The sequence below is a fragment of the Poeciliopsis prolifica genome, unplaced genomic scaffold (assembly GCF_027474105.1).
Source record: "Poeciliopsis prolifica strain line A6 unplaced genomic scaffold, Auburn_PproV2 SCAFFOLD013, whole genome shotgun sequence".
NCBI classification, from domain to species: domain Eukaryota; kingdom Metazoa; phylum Chordata; class Actinopteri; order Cyprinodontiformes; family Poeciliidae; genus Poeciliopsis; species Poeciliopsis prolifica.
The window spans coordinates 9869943-9876041 of record NW_026562388.1 but is presented as its reverse complement, the minus strand read 5'-3'; the positions used below and the strand labels follow the sequence as shown (position 1 = coordinate 9876041).

The following is a 6099-nucleotide window of genomic DNA, read 5'->3' as shown; positions in this document are numbered from 1 at the left end:
CAAAATCATAAGGTAAATAAAGCAAAATATCACAGTCAAAAAGCTTACGTCACTGATCAAATATAATGCTGTTTAATGGCCACAAGATGGCGTCAGATCCTTTTCCATCAACAAACCTGAAAAATATATACAAAAACATATTGGCAATTATTTGGATGGATATTTGATGTATTCTGAATTGAACTATGAAAAAGCTTCTTAACAAAAAAAAAAAAAAAAACATTTGATCACCAAAGACAAAAAAAACTGTTTTTAAGGAGAGGACAGAAGTTTCTTTCTCTTTTCTTTTTTTCTAGCAACGAGCAAGCCACACAAGATACGTTTTTAAAATGAAATATAAATATTTCATTTTATTCATTTTATTTTATCAAAGACAAAGAAGACAGCCAAATTTGAAGGGGAAATGTGCAGAGTTTGATATGATCCCTGATCATGTTCAAGGTAACAAAAGGTTTGTGGTTGTGGAGGAGATCCACTCTCCTGCAGACAGATTAGGTTTACCACCAAGCCAGAGCTTCAGTGACATAGTTTAAATTAAAACGCAACAAAGAACAGCTCTGCCTGACTGAGTGGACTCCTACCCACTGCACAGACCCATTCGAAGGAATCCAGTCCCAGAACGACACATCAAAACTCAGCAGCTATGACTTATATTCCTCTGATCATATAATATTATAATAACCAGGTTAATATTCTATATTAACCCGGTTTTAAGTCAGTTTCCTGTCATTATTTTTAACGCAATCCTTTGGTAAGCTAGCTGTATCGTTGCACTTCAAGCTCACGTGACGGCAAATAAATGGTAGTTTATATGCAGTACCTCCCTGACCGCTAGGGGGTCGCCGGAGGACCACCAGTGGCCCGGGGACCACAGTTTGAGAAAGACTGTCCTGAAATTTTCACCTCCTTTTGATACTGTAAATAACAGTTTCTTGATTAACAAGTTTTAGTTCTAGTCGGCTTAGGAGGTGCAGCTCTTGAATGGTTGAACTCTTACCGTTCTGACAGGATGTATTTGTAAGTGTATTTTCTAACTAGATAATGACTGACTCCTGGAGTCTGCATGTGGGGCACCACAAGGTCCAGTCTTGGAGTCTATCCTATTTCTTCTCTATACTCAGCTCAAACAATCAGGCAGTTTCCTAATTTGTCTGATCATTTCTATGTTGTTGATATTGGCCTCCACCTGAATATTTCATGTTCTACTTATTGAACAAATGTTTTAGAAGTACTACAGACCTCTACATACAGTTTCAATCAAACTGCATGAAACACAAGACTTGTAAAGTTACAATGTAACTAACTTTTTGACTGAGCCACAATAAGAGCCATTCTTCATAACAAAAAACATGGAACATTTATTAACCTTCCCAGGATTCATCAGTGGAGTGGTCAATCTACCTAAATCACTCCATGAGGACATCTACGATTCATCAAGGAGGCCACAAAAGAACTCAGAAAAACATGTAAAGCATTCTAGGATTCATCGCCTTTGTTAAGACCAGAGTTTGTGATTTAAAGATTACAAAGAAAGACTCAAAGTGAGAGTTCCAATGGGAAAAAGCTTGCAGGTGGAAAACAACACCGGGGCACCAAACCAGTTTTCTGAAAGAAAACCTTGATGATCCCCAAGACTTTAGAGAAATCCTTCTGTGGATGGACAAGACGACAAAGTTCGCAAACTGAGAAGAAGCAGTTCATGGTGGGAAAAAAAACATTCAGAGAGGATAAATTTTAAAAACATTCCTCCAAAGCGATGTGAAAGACTCATCGCCAGTTACTACGAACACTTGATGGCAGTTGCCGTTACAAAAAGTGGCACTACCAGTTATTACGTTGTGGAACAAGTGTTTAATCACAGAGGGGCAGACAGGTTGAAGGGAATTTCAATAAAAGAAAATCCTCTTCTGAAAGCAGCATTTTGCTTTGACTTTGGTTATCTGTGTCTAATAATAAAACTTATTATTGTGACAGGAAAGCAAAAGGCAGAATAACTGTTTCAGGAGGTAAACACATTTTATAAATTAGTGACAGTCAAAATTTTAAGTGGTAACTGAATTGGTTTTCTTTTTTATTAGAGATTATCTGGTTATTTAGTTATTTTAGTCATAAATCATCAGTGCAAAGAAGCAGACACCATCTTCAAGAGGTTCAGAGAGGGCTGGGAAGATGGGAGATGAAAAATGATGAGAAGCATGACAAACAGTACAATTCCCCTGATCTAAACTCTTCATTGTCAGGTTTTTGTTGTTATCAGTGATACAATTTATAGCTCCAGCAAGGAGAACAACGGCAGCCAATGTTGGCTAGATACAAACAAGTCAAGTCATAACAGCATTTTCCAAGAAGCTTTGTTATTATTTGTCCTGCCCACATTGCTCAAAGAAGGAGCAGTTGAACAGCGAGAGACATATTCGTCTTTAACTACTTTGACATCATAAAGTTAGAACAGCTTTGCAACCTACTAATACCAGAATCGCGATGTTTCAAACTTCTATGTTGCTTAAGAAGACATTTTTGTCTGGTCACAAAGGGTGCGTCCAACAGAGAGAAAACAACTCTCCACTCAGCAGTCAACAAAACTGTTTGTCTCCAGGCACATTACTTTGTCCACCTGACCGACTACTGTCAGACTTAGTTTTAAATGAATACCCAAAGAAAGGGGAGGGAGGATCCTGTGTTATGATCTATAATTATTGTAAACACTCAAGAAGACGACTGACATGTGACAACAAGTTCAACTAGTTTCAGCCATGCTGTCTGATATCAAGTCCAAATAAACTGTTCCTGTTTTACTTTAGACAGAATCACCAAAATATTTTTTTTAAATGAAATGTCAGGATAAAAAGATGGAGACAATTGTTCAAATTCCAAAGTTTTCTTGTAATTAGCTGACATTTGGCATAATCCCCTTCAATTCATCGACTTTGTTGTTGTTCCCAAACCACTGTGTAACCAATTTGGCTGTAGGATTGAGTTCGTTGTGCATTTGCAAGACCCTTTTGGACTCAAGCCCCATGTTCCTTGTTGATGTTTTGAAAGGTTGCTTTCATATATTTTTCTTTCCTCATTTGCCATATTTTGTAAAGTGCAGCAGTCCCTTCTGCAGAAAAATATCCAGAAAATATGGCACTGCCATCCCCGTGTTCTCAAATCAAAGGTGTGTCCAGAAATTTAGAAGTTTGTGGGGGGGTTTTCACTGACTGCATACAGAAGATAATTTATTATAATAGAGTAATTGCTTCTTTCTTGCTGAATGTTTGAATTTGCTCATAATAGTTCAAACAAGTGTACCTGGTATCTGAAGGCTTCTTAAGGTGCCATGTAGTGAAGGCGTGGGAAGAGCAAAGACATAGGAAGTATAGCCAAAAATGAAATAACTTTTAAATAATTTTACTCAAGTACAAGAAAACTGTTCAGAGCCGTAAAAGCACTTTCAGAAGCACAGTTTTCACATTGGAACTGAATAAATATAATGCAGTATTACACACCTTTTCTTTTTTTGTGCCTCTAAAAATTAAATCATTTATATCCATGGAAAATCTGGTGGTTATAAACATCTACACTGCAACAAAGAAAAAAAAAAGTCTACAAAAAAATCTCTTTGATTCTGGTTTTTAGCAAGTCGGAGTTTTTTGGTGATGATACTTACCTAAAGCAGGATTAATTAATTTGATACCAGACATTAAAAAAATGGGACGCGCCCGTTTATTCTGACTCAGACACATCTTTTACTGTGTTTGTATTCTTCTGTGAGTCTTAAGCGTAACTTTTTTAACATTATGTTTTTGTTGTATTTCACATTTGCTAATTGATATTGAGTATCAATAAGCAAACTGGCTCAGTCAACTACTGACCCAGTGAAGTGAAGCCTTTTTCAAATATTGCCATAACTTTCTTTTAAAAGTCTGAAGTAATAATTATGCATGATTATAAATGTGAATACGCAGCAATTACTGCATTTTCAATATGATTTTCTTCCCTCAAGTGGCTCAGCCAGCGGGAAATGTTATCATTCAGCTCATAATTATGTTATCATTGCTTCTTTGCATGTCCTCTATTAAAGGCACAGTGTAATAAAAAGTTCACCTTACATTTTGGGTGGGCCAACAGAGACTTTTGTTTCGAGCAAAAAGGTTTACCACCCAGAGCAACATTGCGACTGGGAGAGCTGCAAGTGCTCAAAAGCAAAACAAAAATTTTCTGTCAGTCACATTCTGATGATGTTTTGCATTGCTCGTTGCATGTTTTGTTAATGTGAAGTGGATCCCTCCCTATGTTGAACACAGTGTGTATTGCACAAAAAAATATGAATAGAGATCACCAACTAACTTAATATTTAATGACTATTATTTAGGAATATGAAGAGTTATTTTTCTCTGCATTGCATTTGATTACGTTGAGTGTGAAATTTAAAATGGTGAAAATGAAAGGTTTGACAGGAGAAATGTTTAGGTTTCTTCATGCTGTTTGGTCAAACCTAAACAGTATGAATGGACACTGAAAATAGATTCCCTGGAACACAGTTTGAAGAAATTCACAAACTGACTCCCTTTATTCAGTTTGTGAACATCAAATCTCTTTGGCATGTTTAATTTTAAAGGGCACCATTCACCTTCAATCTGGGTAATTGCTCACCTGCAATTAATGAAGAACAAAATGCATCATATTGTGGAGTATCTGATGACACAAACCGTCATCGTTTTGCAGGTGTGGCTGTTTTTACAATAGTTTAGGTTGTTTGGTTTGGACAGATCTAAAAACAAAGCAAATACGAGGACTTGCCCAGCCCTCGGGTGTTTGAGAAAGGCTCTAAATTGTGCATTTGGGCTGTCGTTAAACCTGGCAAAAGTGTCTGTTTTTTTACAGCCACACTCAAGTCTTACCTGTTCTGCATCTATCTAAGAGACATATTTGGGCATAAGAGGGCAGGACTCCAAAAACACACCCACTTATCAGCTCAAAAACCACCAGATAAATCTAGCTGCAAAACTGATTTTAGGCACATATTCATTTCATCTTGAGCTCAGGTATGTACCGGATGATTATTAAACCTTGACTGCAAGGAGTTTGAATCTTAAATTTTTTGCAGTTGTCTTTTTTCTCCTGCTGAGTTTCTTGCATACTTTGTCTTGGTTTTTAATAGGAAAACAATTGTGTTCTACTTTCATCATCAAGCCAAAATGAGCGATAGTAAGTCTCCTTGATTGTGAAATATTAATGAGATAATTAATTGTGAAATTAATTAGTGGTATTTAGAAAAAAAGAAGGAAAGATAAATGCTATCTTGAAGGAAAGTTAGCTAATCCTCACACTCCTACTTTTTCTTTTTTTTCTGTTTTTACCCATATGAAGTAAGATGCTGCAAGCAGTAATTTCTATGCTATTTGTATTTTAGGATGATGTGCTGAGTTTTAATGCTAATTCATGTTAAAATACTAATTTGTCACCCTCTTTTTGCCTTCAATCTATTACCAAAATAGAACCAAAAAAGCCAGAACAGGTAAGTTAGTTTTACTTTCATCAGTCACTATAAACAAAATATATATTTGTATATATTTATTTACCCATTTATTTTTGTCACCGGCACAGGTGCAGGAGGGATCAGGATCTGATGGAGTGAGATTACTTCTCCTGACAGTTGCTAAATTTTTATAAAGTTTTATGTAATTGATTAATGATAATCTTGTTATACTCATGTGTGTGTGTTGTGTCTTTCACAGGAGGGCGGACAGGTACAACCTTAACTTCTTGGAATTTAAGTGACACCAGTTTTAATTTTTGTTCCATTTGTAAAATTGTTGCATTTTTATGGCTGCTTAAAGGGCAAAGGGAAACAGAAAGAAAAGGGGAAAGGTCACGGACATGGTCCTGGAGGAGAAGGACACGGTCATGGTCATGGACAGGGAGGAAGAGGAGGTGGTCAAAGTAAAAGAGGTGGCAAGTGAAAGAGACCACTGAGGCGACCCTAAATAAAATGATGAAAATTCATGATTTGGTCAAAATGATTAATGTATGATTGTATTGCATTCCTCATTAAATAATCTACAACATAAGATTGGCTCTTTAATTCCCTTCCAAACTGATCTTTTATCTTGA

General features: G+C 36.4%; 1 long non-coding RNA gene across 1 annotated transcript; it reads left to right on the top strand.

The window, feature by feature from the left end:
* Positions 1 to 4957: 4957 nt before the first annotated feature.
* LOC129365451 (uncharacterized) lies at positions 4958 to 6056 on the top strand. Its single transcript, XR_008606517.1, has 6 exons — positions 4958 to 5030; positions 5147 to 5193; positions 5484 to 5503; positions 5593 to 5619; positions 5724 to 5735; positions 5826 to 6056. It is a non-coding gene; the product is annotated as an uncharacterized LOC129365451 (long non-coding RNA).
* The last annotated feature ends 43 nt before the right edge of the window (positions 6057 to 6099 follow it).